Raw genomic sequence first — 19,454 nt, 5'->3', positions numbered from 1 at the left:
GAAGATCAAGGCACAAATTCTGAAGAGGACAACATTGTCAACAAACCCACATCTGGAACCTCAAAAGGGAATATGAACTGGTCTGAAGCCTAAAAAGCCTTCTTTTTTTTTAAAATTTTTTATCTAGGCAATGGGGTTAAGTGGCTTGCCCAGGGTCACACAGCTAGTAAGTGTTATATGTCTGAGGCTGGATTTGAACTCACGTCCTCCTGAATTCATGGCTGGTGCTCTATCCACTGCGCCACCAAGCTGCCCCACAACAAGCCTTCTTAAAAGAGCTCAAGAAGGATTTTAAAAGTCAAATGAGAGAGGTGGAAGAAAAAATGAGAGTTATGCAAGAGAAAGTCAATAGCCTGGAAAAAGAAGGACAAAAGTTAACTGTAGAAAACAAGTCCTTAAAAAATACAATTGGCCAACTGGAAAAAAAGTACACTGAAGAAAACAAGTCCCTAAAAATATATATTTGGGCAAATGGGGAAGGAGGTATAAAATCTAATAGAGGAAAACAATTTGTTAAAAATTAGAATTGGGCAAATGGAAGCTAATGACCCTACGAGAGCGCAAGAATCAGTCAAACAGAAACAAAAGAATGAAAAACTAAACGAAAACGTAAAATACCTCATTGGTAAAACAACTGATCTAGAAAAATGATCCAGGAGAGACAATTTGAAAATTATTGGTCTACCTGAAAATCATGATGAAAAAAAAAAGAGCCTGGCAGTATCTTTCAGGAAATCATCAAGGAAAACTGCCCTGAGGTCCTAAAACCAGAGGGTAAAATAGGCAAAGAAAGAATCCACTGATCACCTCCTGAAAGTGTTCCCAAATTGAAAACGCCAAGGGATATAGTAGCCAAATTCCAAAATTACCAGGTCAAAGAGAAAATACTGCAAACAGCCAGAAAGAAACAATTTAGCCACAGTCAGGATTACATAAGACCTTGCAGCTTCCACATCAAAAGACCATAGGGTGTGGAATATGATATTCTGTAAGGCAAAGGAGCTTGGATTACAACCAAGGATCAACTACCCAGTGAAAATGAGCATGATCTTTCAGGGGAAGAGATGGATATTCAACAAAATTGGGGACTTCCATACCTTCCTGATAAAAAGACCAGAGCTCAACAGAAAATTTGATCTTCAAATACAAGACTCAAGAAATACATAAAAAATAAACGGGACAGAAAAATACAACATGTTGTTAATAAGGGCAAACTGTTTACATCCCTGCAAGGGAAGATGACACTTGTAACTCTTGAGAACTGTATTGTTATTACACCATGTTCAAGGGGTATGCATAAAGGTGGTGGATATAAGTTGATTTTGATATAATAATTAAAGAAAAATCTAATCAAATGGGTTAAATGGATCCAAGTATGTAGATTAATCTGATCTAAGAAAATGTACTGAGAGAAAAGGAAAGGAGGAGGCAGACAAGGGTAAATTACATTATAGGAAAAGGCACAAAAACCAATTGCAGCAGAGGGAAAGAAGGGAGGGAGATGAGCATTGTTTGACCCTTACTCTCATCAGATTTGGCTCAAGAAGGGAACACCACAATCAGTTAGGTATAGAAATCTAACTAGCCCTAGAGGCAGCAGGAAGGAAAAGGGGAAAGAAAAGGGAGGGGGGTATAGAAGAGAGGGAAAAAGTAGTAAGGGTAAAGGGCAAGAAAAGCGAAGGGGCTAATAGGAGGGGGGTGGGACTGAGGGAGACGGTGGTCAAAAGCAAAACACTAGTAAGGAGGGAAAAGGAGAAAGAAAAGCATAAAGAGGGGAGGAAGGATGGACAGAAAGACACAGATAATAATCATAACTGTGAATGTGAATGGGATGAACTCTCCCATAAAATGGAAGCGGATAGCAGAATGGATTAAAAATCATAATCCTACAATATGTTGTTTTCAGGAAACACATTTGAAAAAGAGCCACACATACAGGGTAAAGGTAAAAGGCTGGAGCAGAATATATTAAGCTTCAGCTGAAGTAAAAAAAGCAGGGGTAGCAATCCTGATCTCAGATAAAGCAAAAGCAAGAACAGATCTTATCAAAAAAGATAGTGAAGGAAACTACATCCTGCTAAAGGGCACCATAGACAATGAATTAATATCATTACAAAACATATATGCATCAAATGGTACAGCATTCAAATTCTTAGAGGAGAAGTTCAGGGAGTTACAGGAAGAAATAGACAACAAAACTATATTACTGGGTCACCTCAGCCTCCCCCTCTCTGAACTAGATAAATCTAACCATAAAATAAACAAGAAAGAAGTTAAGGAGGTGAATAGAATATTAGAAAAGTTAGGTATGATAGACCTCTGGAGAAAATTGAATGGGGATAGAAAGGAATACACTTTTTTCTCAGCAGTACATGGCACATACACAAAAAATGAACATGTACTAGGGCATAAAAACCTCACAATCCAATGCAGAAAGGCAGAAATATTGAATGCTTCCTTTTCAGATCATGATGCAATAAAAGTTATATGTAATAAAAGGCCATGGAAAGATAGATGAAAAAAATTGGAAACTAAATAATCTAATCCTAAAAAATGATTAGGTCAAAGAACAAATCATAGAAACAATCAATAACTTCATTCAAGAAAATGACAATAATGAGACAACATACCAAAACTCATGGGATACAGCGAAAGCAGTTCTTAGGGGAAGTTTTATATCTCGAAATGCTTACATGAATAAAATAGAAAAAGAGATCAATGAATTGAGCATACAACTAAAAAAAATAGAAAAAGAACAAATTAAAAATCTTCAATTAAACACCAAATTAGAAATATTGAAAACCAAAGGAGAAATTAATAAAATAAAATTAAGAAAACTATCGAACTAATAAATAAAACTAAGAGCTGGTTTTATGGGAAAAAAAAACCCAATAAAATAGATAAAATTTGGTTAATTCAATTAAAAAAAAAAGAAAGAAGAAAACCAAATTACCAGTATCAAAAATGAAAAGGGTGAATTCACCACCAAGGAAGAGGAAATTAAAACAATAATTAGGAACTATTTTGCCCAACTATATGCCAATAAATTTGACAATCTTAGTGAAATGGATATTTACAAAAATATAAATTGCCCAGACTAACAGAAGAAGAAGTAAAATACTTAAATAACCCCATTTCAGAAAAAGAAATTAAACAAGTCATTGATGAACTCTCTAGGAAAAAATCTCCAGGGCCAGATGGATTTACAAGCAAATTCTATCAAACATTTAAAGAACAACTAATTTCAATACTACATAGGCTATTTGGGAAAATAGGTGAAGAAGGAGTCATACCAAATTCTTTTTATGATACAAATATGGTCCTGATACCTAAACTGAGAAGAGTCAAAACAGAAAAAGAAAATTATAGACCAATTTCCCTAATGAGTATAGATGCAAAAATTTTAAATACAATATTAGCAAATAGATTACAGTAGGAATGCAGGGCTGGTTCAATATTAGGAAAACTATCAGCATAACTGATCATATCAACAACAAAACTAACAGAAACAACATGATCATCTCAATAGATACAGAAAAAGCTTTTGACAAAAAACAACACCCATTCCTATTAAAAACATTAAAGAGCATAGAAATAAATGGAGTCTTCCTTAAAATAATAAATAACACCTACCTAAAACCTTCAGCAAGCATCATATGTAATGGGGACAAGCTAGAAGCATTTCCAGTAAGATCGGAGGTGAAACAAGGATGTCCATTATCACCACTGCTGTTCAATATCGTACTGGAAACGTTAGCTTTAGTGATAAGAGAAGAAAAAGAAATTGAAGGTATTAGAATAGGTAAAGAAACAAAACTATCATTCTTTGCAGATGATATGATGATATACTTAGAGAATCCTAGAGAATCAAGTAAAAAACTACTTGAAATAATAAACAACTTTAGCAAAGTTGCAGGCTATAAAATAAATCCAAATTACAATTACAAAACACTTTTCACACAAATAAAATCAGATCTAAATAACTGGAAAAACATCAGTTGCTCATGGTAGGTTGAGCTAATATAATAAAAATGACAATTCTACCTAAGCTAATTTACTTATTCAGTGCCATGTCAATCAAACTACCAAAAATTATTTTATAGAGTTAGAAAAAATAATAACAAGATTCATTTGGAACAACAAAAGGTCCAGAATATCAAGGGAACTAATGAAAAGAAATGTAGGGGAAGGTGGCCTAGCCATTCCAGATCTTAAATTGTATTATAAAGCAGCAATCATCAAAACTGCTTGGTACTGGCTAAGAAATAGAGTGGTGGATCAGCGGAATAGGTTAAATATGCAAGACACCGTAGTCAATGACTACAGTAATCTATTATTTGATAAACCCAAAGACCCCAGCTTCTGGGATAAGAATCCACTCTTTGAAAAAAACTGCTGGGAAAACTGGAAAAGAGTATGGCAGAAACTAGGCATAGACCAAAATGTCACACCATATACCAAAATAAAGTCAAAATGGGTTCATGATTTAGATATAAAGGCTGACACTGTAAGCAAACTGGGAGAACAAGGAATAGTTTACCTATCAAATTTATGGAGAACAGAAGAATTCATGACCAAATAGGAGATAGAGAACATTATGAAAAGCAAAATGGATAATTTTGATTACATGAAATTGAAAAGTTTCTACACAAACAAAGCCAATGAAACCAAGATTAGAAGGAAGGTAGAAAACTGGGAAAGAATTTTTACAACCAGTCTCTCTGATAAGGGCCTCATTTCTAAAATATATAGAGAATTAAGTCCAATTTATAAGAATACAAGTAATTCCTCAATTGATAAATGGTCAAAGGATATGAACAGGCAGTTCTCAGATGAAGAAATTAAAGCCATCTAGAGTCATTTGAAAAAATGCTCTAAATCATTATTGATTCAAGAAATGCAAATCAAAACAACCCTGAGGCACCACATCACACCTATCAGATTGGCCAACAGGACAAAATAGGAAAATGATAAATGCTGGAGAAGATGTGGGAAAATGGGAACACTAATGCATTGTTGGTGGAGTTGCGAAATGATCCAGCCATTTTGGAGAGCAATTTGGAATTGTGCCCAAAGCGGTATAAAAATGTGCATACCCTTTGACCCAGCAATAGCACTTCTAGGGCTATATCCCAGAGAGATCACACAAATGGGAAAAGGACCTACTTGTACAAAAATATTTATAGCAGTTCTTTTTGTGGTGGCAAAGAATTGGAAATTGAGAGGATACCCATCAAATGGGGAATGGCTGAACAAGTTGTGGTATATGAATGTAATGGAATACTATTGTGCTATAAGAAATGATGAACAGGCTGACTTCAGAAAAACCTGGAAAGACCTGCATGATCTGATGCTGAGTGAAATGAGCAGAACCAGAAGAATGTTGTACATAGTAACAGCCATGTTGTGCGATGACTAATATTGATAGACTTAACTCTTCTTAGCAATACAAAGACCTAAGACATCTCCAAAGGCCTCATGTTGGAAAATGCTATCCACATCCAAAGAAAGAACTATGGAGTTTCAATGCAGATTGAAGCGTACTACTTGCCATTTTTTTTCTTCTGTTGTGTTTTGTTTCCTCTTTCTGGTGGTTCCTCCTATTGGTTCTAATTCTTACTGACAACATTACTAATGTGAAAATATGTTTAACAGGAATATATATGTATAGCCTATATCAGACTGCGCACTGTCTTGGGGAAGGAAGTGGGGAGGGAGGGAGAGAAAAATTTAAAACTCAAAAGCTTACGGAAGTGATTGCTGATAATTCAAAATAAATTAATTAAAAATAATAAAAAAAGCTCTCTTGAGCTGCATTCCCATAGCTAAAACTCTTTAACATGACATATTTATTCAGATGTCTTGCCAAAACCTCACCAACATCTAAAACCAAACTTTAAAAATAACATTATTCTTTGTATCTTCTAGCACATAGCAAGGTTTGTACATAACAAGTATTGAATAAATGCGTGTGGGATTGAATTGAAGGAATACAATCTTAATAGCTAGTGTAGAAAACTGAAATGTATGTTCTTGCTTTACATGGCAACTGACTTACTGTCTACCCTAGAGAAGTAAATATCTATGATACAGAAAAAAGTCAGTTTCCTACTTAGTTTATTTATAAAACATTTTGAGAATTCTAAAGTGAATATTATTTTTAAAAAATAAATTAAGATTGGGAATAGCCTTCTAAAGGGAGCTCTTATATCACTAATAGTGTAAAGAAGCACAAAAAATATCATGGAGAATTGAGATGTAGCCACACCAATCACATTTAAATAGAGTAAGAATAGGACACATTAATGGATATTCTTTTTTTGGCAAATATTTACTGGGCTGCCTAGGGATAACTAATCACTTCTTTTAAAATGAACTGTATCCCATCTGTCTGGGAAAATAATAATTTAACAGCTTATTCACTATAATGCTCACAAGTCTATGACAGATTAGAACCTTGATTAATAATTTTTTTAAAAAGGGGGAAAAGGGAATATGTTCTTAAAGTAGAAATATAACTTTTTTTTGCATTCAGAATTTTTTTTCAACAAAAAACTCAAGACAAATTTAGACTCCTGCAGTTCTGTTGTGATGCTCTCTACAGCACTTGTATTCATTCTTTCCATATTATAATCAATTCATACTTCCTAGACAAAAAACAAACAAACAAACAAAAAAACCAACCTAAGTGAAGCTTCACTTTTGTGAGCTAGACTCCACTACTGCAAAAAACACACATACAGAACGGTACTTTTCCCTATCTGCAAAACATAAGAAGTCTGTTCAGTCTTTTTTGGTTTAGTTACATTGCCCACACTGAGATCAGCATGGAGCTAAATTTAAGTAAGTCTTCACTTTAACAGTGCAATGAATGGCATCAACCAAACTTCATTAAATAGAAATCAAATACAAATATGGTCAGCAAAATTAAGCTGTGTAATTGTGATAAAAAAAGAAACATTTTGTGGGTCACAACTAGACAGGTTTTCATCGTACAACTCTCCTCACGAAACATCACTACCTGATTCACGTAAGAAATGGAACACACATCAAAACCTTTGTTCATGCAGAAAAATGCCCTTTAAACAAATTTAGTGATATCGCAAGGCAACAGAATATTAACATGAAGCAATTTGGCCCAGAGAAATACTTATATATAGTTTATACATAAAACACACACACACATACAGTAAATTTTTAAAAACAGTATTTTATTTTTTTCACCAATTACATGTCAAGACATTTTTAGCATTCATTTTTACAAGATTTTGAGTTCCAAATTTTTCTTCCTCCCTTTCACCTCTCCCTCTTCTAAAAACAGTAGGCAACTGGCTATAGGTTATACACATGCTATCATGTAAAACATATTTCCATATTAGTTGTAAATGAAGAAATAGATCAAAAGGAAAAAAACATGGAAAAGAATAAAGTAAGTGAAAAAAATATGCTTTGATCTGCATTCAGAGTCCACCAGTTCTTCATTTGGATGTGGACAGCATTTTCCTGCGTGAATCCTTTGTCTTTGTCTTGGATCACTGTGGTGCTGAGAAGAGCTGAGTCTTTCATAGTTGATTATCACGTAATATTGCTGACGCTGTGTACAATGTCTTCCTGGTTCTGCTCATTTTATTCCGCATCAATTTGTACATGTCTTTTGAGGTTTTTCTGAAATCTGCCTGTTCAATCATTTCTTATCGCACGAGATTATTCCATTATTCATATACCACAGCTTTTTCAGCCGTTCCCCAATTGATGGACATCTCCTCAATTTCCAATATTTTGCTACCACAAAAAGGGTTGCTATAAATATTTTTACACATGAAGGTGCTTTCCCCTTTTATGACCTCTTTGGGATACAGATCTAGTAGTGGTACTTGCTGGATCAAAAGGTATATACAATTTGGTTGCCCTTTGAGCCTAGTTCCAAATTGCTCTCCAAAATGGTTGGATCGGTTCATAACTCGAACAGTGATTAGTGTCCCAATTTTTCCCACATCCTCTCCAACATTCTTTTTTGTCATATTAGCCAATCTGATGATGTGAGGTGGTACCTCAGAGTTGTTTTCATTTGCAATTCAAAAGTGATTTAGAGCATGTCTTCATAAGCCTATAGATAGATTTGATTTCCTCATCTGAAAACTGCCTGTTCATATCCTTTGACCATTTATCAGTTGGGGAATAGCTTGCATTCTTATAAATTTGACTCAGTTCTCTATATATTTAAGAAATGAGGCCTTTATCAGAGACACTTGCTGTAAAGATTGTTTTCTAGCTTTCTACTTTCCTTCTAATCTTGGCTGCATTGGTTTTGTTTGTACAAATTTAATGCAATCAAAACTATCTATTTCATATTTCCTAATGCTCTCTATCTCTTGTTTGGTCATGAATTCTTTCCCTCCCCATAGATCTGACAGGTAGACTATTCCTTGTTCTTCTAATTTGCTTATGGACCTTTTATGTCTAAATCATGCATCCATTTTGACCTTATTTTGGTGTATGGTGTCAGATGTTGGTCTACACCTAGTATGTGTCCTACTGTTTTCCAGTTTTCCCAGAAGTTTTTGTCAAATAATGAGTTCTTATCCCAAAGGCTGGGATCTTTGGGTTTATCAAACACTAGGTTATTATGGTCATTGACTACTGTGTCTTACGTACCTAAATCTATTCTACTGATCCACCACTCATTTCTTAGCCAGTACCAGATAGTTTTGATGATTACTGCTTTCTAATATAGTCTGAGATCTGGTATGGCTAGACCACCTTCCTTTGTATTTCCCCCCCATTAATTCCCTTGATATTCTGGGCCTTTTGTTCTTCCAGATGAATTCTGTTATTATTTTTTCTAGCTCTAGCAAATAATTTTTTGGTAGTTTGATTGATTTGGCACTGAATAAGTAAATTAACTGAGGTAGAATTGTCATTTTTATTATATTGGCTCGGCCTACAGTAGATTTTGAACTGTGTATATATTCATCATGAGGGAATTAAATAGATTGGCTCAATGAGGTGAAAAAAGTATCCATTTTCTATAAATACATGTAGTTATTGCTACTATGCACACATTTCACTTTGACAATGAAATTGTAATAACTTAGAAATTAAAGTTGCCACATTGCCATTGCTAGTCCTGCAATTAACCAGTAGACATTCATTGTGATATGCCATCTAATTGTGAAGAAAAAGAAGCACAAATATCACTATAAAAACAAAAGGATTATGCACTGTTCCTTAAATTTTTGCCCATTAAAAAAAAGTCTAGTTCACCATAAGTTAACAACATCCTGACAAGAGTCAAAAGCAAGTTTAGGGAGTAATGGGAAGAGAAAGGTGAAGTACAGCATGCATTTACAACTTACATGAATCTAGTCTATTTAATTATACAAAAATTCAATTTAAATAAGACTAGATTAACTGCGGTAGGCATAAAAGAAAAGCTAAGAGTAGACGTGGTTTGATACTGATTAAATTTAACAGTAAACTCATCCAGCTCTTCTTAATACTCTACTGCAATTTTAGTTTATTGATGACTAGAATACTTGCTTACTTAAAAAAAGATATCAAATAACTGCATTATTAAATTACATTCTTATTGACAATAAGACATACTGTGTAAGAAAATGGGTCATGTGTGAAATGTTTTTGAAATGCATTCTTTTTTCACAACTATCAAAACATTCACTCACACTAAAACAAAACCAATCCCCCTTAAAAAAGTTAAGGAAAAGTAAAATAAGGATTAGGGTTGCAGGGAAGGAAGGGTTAAGCTACAGTAATTACAGCACAGTGAATAACAATGGTTCAAGATAGAACCAACAAAAATTGGCCAAAAAGATGCCTTCAATACATGGCTACCATTAAAAACCAAACTCAGTCCATTTTTGGTTCACTGCAGTGAGACAAAAAAAAAAAAAAAATCTCATATATACATAGAAATGCAAGACTCCAGCTCTTTTTTTAAGTTTTTTTTTTGTTTCTTTTTGCAAGGCCTAGTTACCTAATACAATTTATATTTGCTTTGTAGCAACTAGAAGAGGTAGTTATAAAGTATGAAAAAGTTTCTCCGCTAGTCCCTCACTGTGAACTATTACACAATGATATTAATCACTCCATATAGGCATAAAATTACTATCTAGTTCCTTGCTAGCCAGTGGGCCAAAGATGATTTCATCCCATACATTTACCAAACTAGTCTACTGCTAAATCTGAAACTTTCTCTACTGAAGGTTACTGTCACAGTTTGCTGCAAAGCAATTATATGTTCCCTTCTTTTTTTAAGGGTCCTGAAATCAATTCTCTTGATTCTCTATTTGTACTAAACAAGGTACCTGTTGGCCAAGATGATGAGTATTTTTTTTTCTTTTTTACAGATGCAAGTGCCATGCAAAATAAATTAAAGAACAGATACCAAAACATAAAAGTAATAAAACTATTGAAAGTAGATTTTTTTTTTCTTTTTAGTGAGGCAATTGGGGTTAAGTGACTTGCCCAGGGTCACACAGCTAATAAGCGTCATGTGTCTGAGACTAGATTTGAACTCCAGTCCTCCTGACTCCAAAGCCAGAGCGCTTTGGACTCCAAATCCACTGCACCATCTAGCTGCCCCTTGAAGGTAGATTTTTAAAGCATTTATACAAACATAACTTATATTACTTCTCTCTCTTTTTATTTTCTTAAATACAGTCACAAAACCTCAAGGATTTCCTCTGCCAAGCCTCCACATAGAAAGCTGTAGCTACCTGTTTGCCAGCTCATAGTAGGGTCCCACAATGCTGATAGGAAAACGTATATTGTCATGGATTCCCAGATATGTCAAGCTACTGCATAACCAAGTTTTGAAAAACATATGATTGCCATCCTGGACACCCCTGAGTTGAATATAGTCAAATATAAACTAGGCCAGGCAATGACACATAAATACCAAGATATTCCATTGAAATACATGGTGAGTCGCCCATCCAATAATTAAACTGGCAACAAAGCATTCAGAAATTGGTTCACAAGTTATTGTTGCAGGTAGCGTACTGATTTGTAATTTGGTCCACCTGATCATTCTAGATTGAAACTGAGAAACTGACCAGGGCTCAGAATTTTGCATTGCAACTTGAGTGGCCATTTGCAAACCTCCAACCTCAGTCAGTTGTTGCTTTGGCCATAAAGTAATCTTCAGCAATGTATTGGGCAAAAGCTACAATAAGCCCTCCAGCTTGATCCAATACATCCTTCCTCACCAAACACAACATTCCTGTCACACATTTGAACCCAGTAACATTAGCTGAGACACAGGATCAAAATATACCTGTTGCAATGTAGCAGCAAAACCCTGTCTCCAACACAGGGCAGGCCATGAACCAAGCCCACTTTTTCTCTTATTTGATTAATCATGTTGGTGTGTCTGGAATTACTTTGATTCCACTATCACAAATCCACATAAGGTCATATTTTGCAACTTCATACTCCTGGCATTAAATTATTAATTTTGAGATTAATCCCAACCTTCTTGCCACTGATAAAAAGTTTAGCACCCACACTTGAGTATTTGCCAAGAAGCTTTTTACATACATCAATGGCTGGATCATCATGATCTTGTCCACAAAGGAACACTTCACATTTGTGATAATCCAATTAAAAGAATGTTTCTAAATTGTTCATTAAGTTATGATCCACACCTTTCAACGGTTTCAGAAGTGTAATGCCAAGGAGTTTGCTACATGGCTGTTTGCTGCCTTCCTGTTTAGATGTAAACGTGAGTGGATAATGGACATGAAATGCTCGAAAAGCATGAGCCTCAAAATGCCCATTCCCTCCCGGGCCACGTGATGGGGCTGTCTGGCCCGGGGACACCGTTCTGTCGTAGTCGGAGCAGCCACAGCCTCCGACAGAAGCTCGAGGAGGGATGGGCGCAGGGATGGCCGGCCGAGAGAGCCGCCCAAGGGAGGGCTCGGGACGCCCCCAGCGGCCGGCTCTCTGTCTGGAGCTAGAAAGCGGCAGCAGCCCTCTCCTGCTCTTTTTATTCCTACACCCCCCCACCCCCGCTAGAGGCGGGGCTCTCCGCTGCTGCTCCTTCTTCAGTTCCTCCTCCTCCTCCTGTTATCTGCTCGGAGTCGCGAGGAACCTCTCCCCGCTCCCCCTCACTTTGCACACTGACTGAAAAGTGGTTGCTCGTGCTGCAGAGAACCTGGTGTGCTCCCAAACTGGAACTTTTTTATGTGGCAAACTTAAAAGGAAGAAAAGGCAAAAAATTCTAGTAAATGGCATGGAACTAAAAAAAGTATCACACAGTTATAATATTCTTTCTCGTTCAGCAGACAATGCCCTTCTTAGCAGAGTATTTAATTTGGATTGCTGACATTCATTTGGTACCACCCTGGGTGACATCATATGCAATATAGTTGGAGATTGTACAGATTCTATTCTGTTTTGCTATCTGGCATCTGCTGGTAGAATAATGTGGCAACATGCTCAATTTGGCTAATTAACTCCAAGACTCATGCAAGTAAAATGTGCAGGGCCTAGCTTCTAAAATGTGCCTAGGTTGAAAAACTGTAAGTGTCTTTGGCCAACCCATATATAACATTAATGGGTGTTACACTGTTAGTGGAAAATCAATCACACACCCCATTGCTGTTGAATATCATTTTCTATAAACTTTATTTTGAAGCCAAAGTTGAAGGCATTAGTGTTCAGTGAAGATAAAGTTCATTCCAAGTCTGAAGATGTTGAAAGAACATGCTTGCCCTCAGTGTTCCAGCCTGCCTAGTCTGCTAGCTATTCCCAAATGTGAAATTACATCTCCCATTGCCTCTACATAGGGTGTCTCCCCCCGCATCCACCCACTGGGACACAAGCTTTGCTCACCTCAGCTTCTCAGTGGAGCTAAGTTGAGAAGCTGAAGCTTAGTTTCTAGCTTGTTTCCAGGCTCAGCTCAAGTACCACGCACTACCTACACAAACAAGGCCTTTCCTTACCTCTTCCAATTTTTACTTTCCTCCCTTCATAATCGTTTCTATTTACTTAGCTGTGTACTCCTTCTATTCCTTTCCCCTTTCTCTTCTCCCCTCCCCCAACAGCCGATAAACTACTTTGAGGTCAGGGATTGTTTGTTTTTAATTTGTTGAACAACTGAAATTACCAAAGAAAAGAAAAGATAAATCTTGGGAGGAAAAACACTAGTTATCAACAGCTTTCTACCAAACAAGGCTTCTGGTTAATTATGATTGTAGCATTTAAAGTAATTTGGAAATAAAGGCTCTAACATCAATGATGATACTTTTAAGTTTTGGATGAACTGAATAGTTGACTTGGATTGATCCAGAACTACATGTTTATTGTTCTAATGGGAGTTTTGATTCACTTTAGATTTACAGCAATTAGCTTATCTTAAATTTAACAATGTTTTTTCATGCCTGGTTTGCTGGTAAATTTAATTATAGACATTTTATATGTTTCTTCTCTGAGACTATTCTAGCCATACAGTTGTTTTTCTTATTATAACTTTAGTTTTAAAATTATAAACTTCAGGGCAGAAATTTAGAGTGACTGTGTGGTAAATCCCTCACTTTTATGCCTATCAAGCAAGGAATGAATGTCTCAGCTCAGTGGCTTGACCAACTCCTAATATAGAACTGTCCTGGTATTTACTAAACATTATATAAATATGATATAGCAATTTTGAAGTACAACCTGACTTTCAGTACTAAGAGGTTATTGTAAATACAACAGGCCCAAGTAAAACTGCAAAAAATTTCAGGTGGAAGAACATCATTGCCCAAGCTGGAATTTGACTAGGCTAGTGGTTTACCTTGATAACTACTCTGACAATAAAATTCATCACATTTTGAATTGCAAAGCCCACACATCTTTTAACAACAGCCTACAGGCTTCTAAGAGGCCTACAGAAATGGTGAAACAATGCTGACACCAGTACATTTTGCTACATACTGCCTACACCCAGAGATGATGCAATGTAATGAAGGAATACTTTGCTGAAGGAAGGCAGCTTTTATGGCTAATAGAGGGTGAAAATACAAACTTTACAGGTGGAGACAGGAAGAGTAAATGCTGTGCTACCCCAGGGGACAAGCTGGTTTTCTATAGAACATTCTTCACTGATAAGAGTATGTACATATGGCATATATTTAAGTGCTGGATAGACTTAAAAAAATAGTGAATATATTCAGCTGAGTTTGAAAAGGCCCTAAAGGGTCCAGAAAATTGTCTCTCTATGAGGTCACAGGGTGGCTTATCTAGGTAAGAAAAGCTTGTCCCCCAGTTATTTCATAATTCTCTAATCTATTTCTCATGTAATATTATGCATTATAGCTATCTGCTAAGGTAAACTCTCCCTATTAGACTTTTAACTCTTTGATGGCAGAGACTTTTATCTAAATTTTGTTATTTTCCCTGTTGCTGTGCTCTGCTTATATCAGAGTCAGCTATATTCAGCAGTGGATAGAACAGTGGACCTGGAGTCAGGAATATCTACTTCAAATTCTACCTCATCAACTTATTTGCTGTGTGACCCTGGGCAAGTCACTTAACCTCTGTCTACCTCAGTTTCCTCTGTAAAATGGTAGTAATAGCACTTACCTCTTGTGAGGATAAAATGAGAAAATATTTATAAAGCACTCTGCTATATAAATGCTAGTATTATTATTCATAAATATTTATTATACCTGTTGTGTATCACTTGTACTATATACTGTGCACATTGTCACTTAGCTATTTTTTAAAATCCAGAATATGGCAGGGGAGGGCCCGAGGGACAGTGACTAAACCTATGATTTCATCAGTACAGGAAATTCTTAACAAGGAAGTTTCCTCCACTGTAGTGATGGGAGCTCTCCCTGCAACTTAGAATCTTAGAGAGTTCCTAGGGTATTGAAAGTTTAAAGCAGGACTTGACCTATGTCCCCTGAACTCTGAGGCCAGCTCTTAATCCACTACCCCACTCTGTTTCCAGAGTTTACCCTGGCAGATAGCTATAATGCATAATATTACATGAAAAAATAGATTAGAGAATTATGAAATAAAGTGATAAGTGAGATCTAAGGGAGAACTTGCAAACAACTGGGGGCCAAGGGCAAACAGTGGCAGCAGGGAAGAAGGTCAGAGATGGAACTGATTTTGGCTTTAAGGGATGAGAAGAAATTCAGTAGGAAAAAAGACAGCATTCTAACCATAGAAAAAAAAGTTTGAACAAAGGCATGGAGGTATAAGACTCCAGTGCAGTGCATGTTCAGTGTATGATAGGGTAGAACCTTCAATGGCTACTGAAAAACTTTTAGTTCGTCAGTTAGCGAGGAGTTCTAGTTGTTTTCCAGGGTATTTATTCTAGATTTACGGATTCAGCTAGAAAAGTGCCAAGTGTATAGACACAATACTACCAAGGAACTCCAGATATTTTAATGACTACTCACATACAGAAGGGGGCTGGGCGGAGTGATTCTTCCTAAAGCCATAAAGTTCTGTAGCAAGAACCAAAACCTCATCCTGGATCTTAATGTTTACAAGAAAGTTTCTGTCCTTGACTTTTGTGCTGCATTTGACATTACTGACCATGGTCTCCTGGATATTTTCTCTCCTGTATGGGTTTTCCTGACACTACTCTCTCCAGGTTCTTTTACCAGTGTGACCACTTCTTCTCAGTTTCCTTTGCTGGTTCTTCATCCATATCACAACTAACTGTGGTTTTCAACAAGGTTCTAGCCTAGGCCCACTTCCCTTTCCTCACTATAATCTCTTGGTGATCTTGTCAGCTCCCAAGAGTCTAATTACCATCTCTAGTCAGATGACTCAGATTTATATGTCCTGCCCAGGTTTCTTTCTAAACTTTAGTCCTGCATCTCTACCTACCTACTGTACATTTCAAACTGGATGTCTTAGACACGTCTCAAACTCAACATGCCCAAAACAACTCATTACCTAAACCAACCCCTCTTCCAAAATTCTCCATTTCTCTCAAAGGCACCATCACTCTTCCAGTCTTCCAGATATAATAACCTTAAAGTTATCCTCAACTCCTCCTGCCATTTTAGCCCACATATCCAATCATTTGCTATATCTTATTGTTTCTTCTTCTTCCAGATCTCTTGCATCTGATCCCTTTTCTTTCTACTCACACAGCCACCACCTTATTTCAGATGCACATAATTTCTAAGGCTTTTTTTTTCCAGTAAGGCAACCGGAGCTAAGTGACTTGCCCAGGGTCACACAGCTAGTTAAGTGTCAAGTGTCTGAGGCCACATTTGAACTCAGGTCTTTCTGATTCCATGATCCACATCATTTCTGGCCTAGACATTTGCAAAACTTTCCTCCTAATTGGTCTGCCTGCTACAAGTGTCCACATCATACATAATACATGCTCCAAACAGTTATTCAAGTGGTTTTTCTTCACTGCAGATTTGATCACTTAATTCCCTTAATCAATTCCAATGGCTACCTCTTACCTTTAAGATAAAATACAAACTTCTGTTTCCCCCTGAAAGCCTCTTACAACCTAGTTTCAATCTGCCTTTCCAGCCTTTTATCTGCACTCTATATGACAGTCAAACTGACCTTCTTGCTGTTCCTAATGCAGAGCACTCTTATCTCCTGTTTCTCTTCATTTGAACTCACTCCTCATCTCTGCCTCATAGAATTCCTCTCTTGCTTTGGCTTAAGTACTGTCTTCTATGTGAATTCTTTCCTGATTCCAGAAACTGCTAGTACCCTGCAGTCCTATCTATCTTGACCTTATTCTCTTTCATACTTATTCTCTATATACTCATATATGAACTTGTCTATTCTGGTAGAATGTTAGCTCTTTGGGCATGTGAATGGTTTAATTATTTGCATCCACAGAAACTAGCACAGTGCCTGGCACGTAGTAAATATTTAATAGATGCTTGGTTGATGGACTCCAATGGCTCAACAGAAATGTGTGAAGAAAAAAATTAGGATAACATGAGAGAAGTGGAGGCCAAAGATAAGATGAATGCATGGGATCTCTTAAATAGTCTTTTTCTAATTGATTCTAATTTCATAATACTTCTTAAGTTCATCCTCAGTGCCACCATCACTGTTGAAGCTCACATCATCTCATACCTGGCCTACTGAAAATAGCTTTCTGGCTGCTTTCTCTATTTCTAATCTTTACTCTCGAACATCTTCCTTGCTCACAGATTAATTTTCCTAAAGCAAATTTCTGATCATGCCACTCCTCTTGGTCAAAAAACTGAAACTTCAATGGTTCTCTACTGTCTAGAGGGAATAAAGTTCAAACTATTCAGCCAGCATCCAAGGCCTTCCACAATTCTACCCTTCCCCCCTAAGAGGATCAGACTTGAAAGGGCTTTTTAGTGAAACTACCTCTTTTCACTGGTAGGATAAGAGGCCTAGAGAGATGAAAGGATTTGTAAAAGTTTCAAATAAGGAGTGATAGAGTCAGGGTGGGGGAGAACATATGTCTTTTACTGGACTGGAACATCAGTCCAGTATACTGAATGTGCAGTTAGCCAACATACCCACTGCCTCCCCCATCTTCATTTTCCCATTTCTTTGCTCATGCTGTTTCTTCTATTTGGAATGTATCCCCTTACCACTTTTCTACTTCCACCTTAAATCAAAATCCAACTCATCCTTTGTGAAGTATTCTCTCATTCTCCCAATTAAAGATCATCTCTTCCCTCCTCTGAACCCCCAGCAGTAAGCATTCACTGAAGCATCAGACATCTGTACTGGAAGAGAACTTAAAAATCCAACCCTTTCATTTTGCAAATGGGGAAATTCCAGCTCAGACCAGGAAAGTAAACTAACAATTTCACCATTCCTGGTACCCTTGCTTTAACTTTTTTCCAAGCCCCCTCCCATCCCAACCCTGCAAGGCTCCTTGAGGGCCCAAACCGTCTTTACTCATCTTTAAGTCTCTCCCGGCACTTAAAGAGGTGCTCGGTATCTGTGCAACTGGATTTTCTCTCTCATATCTAAGAACAGACTGCTGAGAGGGGCGGTTTGCTTTCATAAAAGGACAAATCTTAGGTCTGTGGGAGAGTGTGAGAAAGAAATGCTATTAGCGCCTTTCCCCAGCCCCGACCCCTCCCAGTCCTAGCTTGGCCAGATGCAGGAGGTGAGGGCCCTCTAGGGACTTTGGTATCCTCTTCAGTTGACTGAGTGGGCAGGTTGCAAAGACCGCTACGCCCCTCTTACAGGGCGTTACCAACACCTTCCTAGACAGGGCGGAGAGGGGGTAAACGGGGGTCATTTTGTCACCGTCCAGGCTCCACCCCACCGCCCTAACTCCTCAGTCGCGGCCTCCCGGCCCCGCCCCTACTCTTCCGGGCGGCGGCGGCAGCAGCGGGCGGGGGGGGATGGGCGGAGAACCGCCTTCCCAGAATGGGGCGCTTCGGGGAGGCGGGGCTGACCCTCCCGGGGCAGCCTAGGAGGCAGGCGGGGAGCTGGGAGCGGCCCGAGCGGCGGCCCGCCCTCCCACCGGAAGACAGGAGCCGCCCATCCAACCGGGCCGGCGCTCAGTAGCTCCCCCGTCCGCCTCTTCTTCCTCCTCCTCCTCCAACGGTCCAGCGTGTCCCGCACTGACCTTCGGCTTCCCCCCAGCCCCTGGGACGGACCATCGCTCACCTTTGGGTTCCAGTCCTGCTCAGGTCTGGGCGCCCCCTGGGGGAGGGGTACTACGGCTGCAGAACCCTCTCCGCTCCCGACCCGGAAGGCAGTGAGACGACTTCCGGTTGGGATAGGCTTCCCATCCCCGCGCTCTAGTTAGTCCGTCGAGGTAAGGGCACCAGAGACCTGGAGCTGCGTGACCCAAGTGTGTGGACACCTGCCCCACACGGGGCTGACGGTGGAAAGTCTGAACTGGCACGTCTAACGCAGAACGTCAGGTCATCTAGCATTCCTTTCTTGGGGCAGCTCGTCACCTACCGGTCACTTTCTCTACCCACTAGCCGTTGCCCCGGGAAACAGGGAGGCTGGGCGAAGGGAAAGCGTAAGGCGTGTGACCGGAAGCTGGAAGAATAGTTTCTCCTCCCCCCGTGCCCCTTTTTCCATCATTAAATATGGCCGCCGCGGCGTCAATGCTGAGTTGGGCGGAGTGTCGCTCTACCTTTATCGGAGGAGTAACTCTATGACCCAAGAGAGAGAGAGGCAGCGCCACCTAGTGGACAGGAGACCGAGCTTTGTAAGTCAGGAAGGGAACGGAGGGAGCGTAGGGACGCTAATGCGACGTTGTCATTGGAGGGCCGCGTTGGATGACCCCGCCTTCCAGCCCGCACTCCCGCCCCCTTCGTGGGCTGGTGACGTTGCACGCCGACGGGCGGGACTAGCAGGAGGGGCGGCTGGAGCGGAGTGTTGTGTGTGTGTGGAGGGGGGGGCCGGGGACGGGACGGGGCGGGGCGAGCGGTGGGGGGGCGGGGGGCGGCGGTTGGGTAGCGCCGCTTCTGTAGAGGCGGAGGGGGGAGGGGGAG

At 38.9% G+C, this 19,454-nt stretch overlaps 2 protein-coding genes and 1 pseudogene across 3 annotated transcripts in view; 1 reads left to right on the top strand and 2 right to left on the bottom strand.

Moving 5' to 3' along the window:
* Positions 1 to 18,696, bottom strand: part of BBIP1 (BBSome interacting protein 1) — a 40,361-nt gene extending 21,665 nt beyond the window's left edge. The window contains exon 1 of one of the 2 annotated variants that reach the window (XM_027851609.1): positions 18,613 to 18,696. The gene's annotated coding sequence lies outside the window, so the exon portion shown is untranslated. Of the gene's footprint in view, positions 1 to 3,633; positions 3,676 to 18,612 lie in introns of those variants that run through there. The other variant, XM_027851610.1, reaches the window with a different exon arrangement.
* Positions 10,681 to 11,861, bottom strand: LOC114035480 (annotated as a pseudogene).
* The window catches only part of SHOC2 (SHOC2 leucine rich repeat scaffold protein), a 145,319-nt gene continuing 144,532 nt past the window's right edge, over positions 18,668 to 19,454 (top strand). The window contains exon 1 of the mRNA XM_027851604.1: positions 18,668 to 18,763. The gene's annotated coding sequence lies outside the window, so the exon portion shown is untranslated. The remainder of the gene's footprint in view (positions 18,764 to 19,454) is intronic.

The sequence above is a fragment of the Vombatus ursinus genome, unplaced genomic scaffold, assembly GCF_900497805.2.
Source record: "Vombatus ursinus unplaced genomic scaffold, bare-nosed wombat genome assembly UNPS02009205.1, whole genome shotgun sequence".
NCBI lineage: Eukaryota > Metazoa > Chordata > Mammalia > Diprotodontia > Vombatidae > Vombatus > Vombatus ursinus.
The sequence above is the reverse complement of the archived record's forward strand: the minus strand, read 5'-3'. Positions and strand labels throughout refer to the sequence as shown.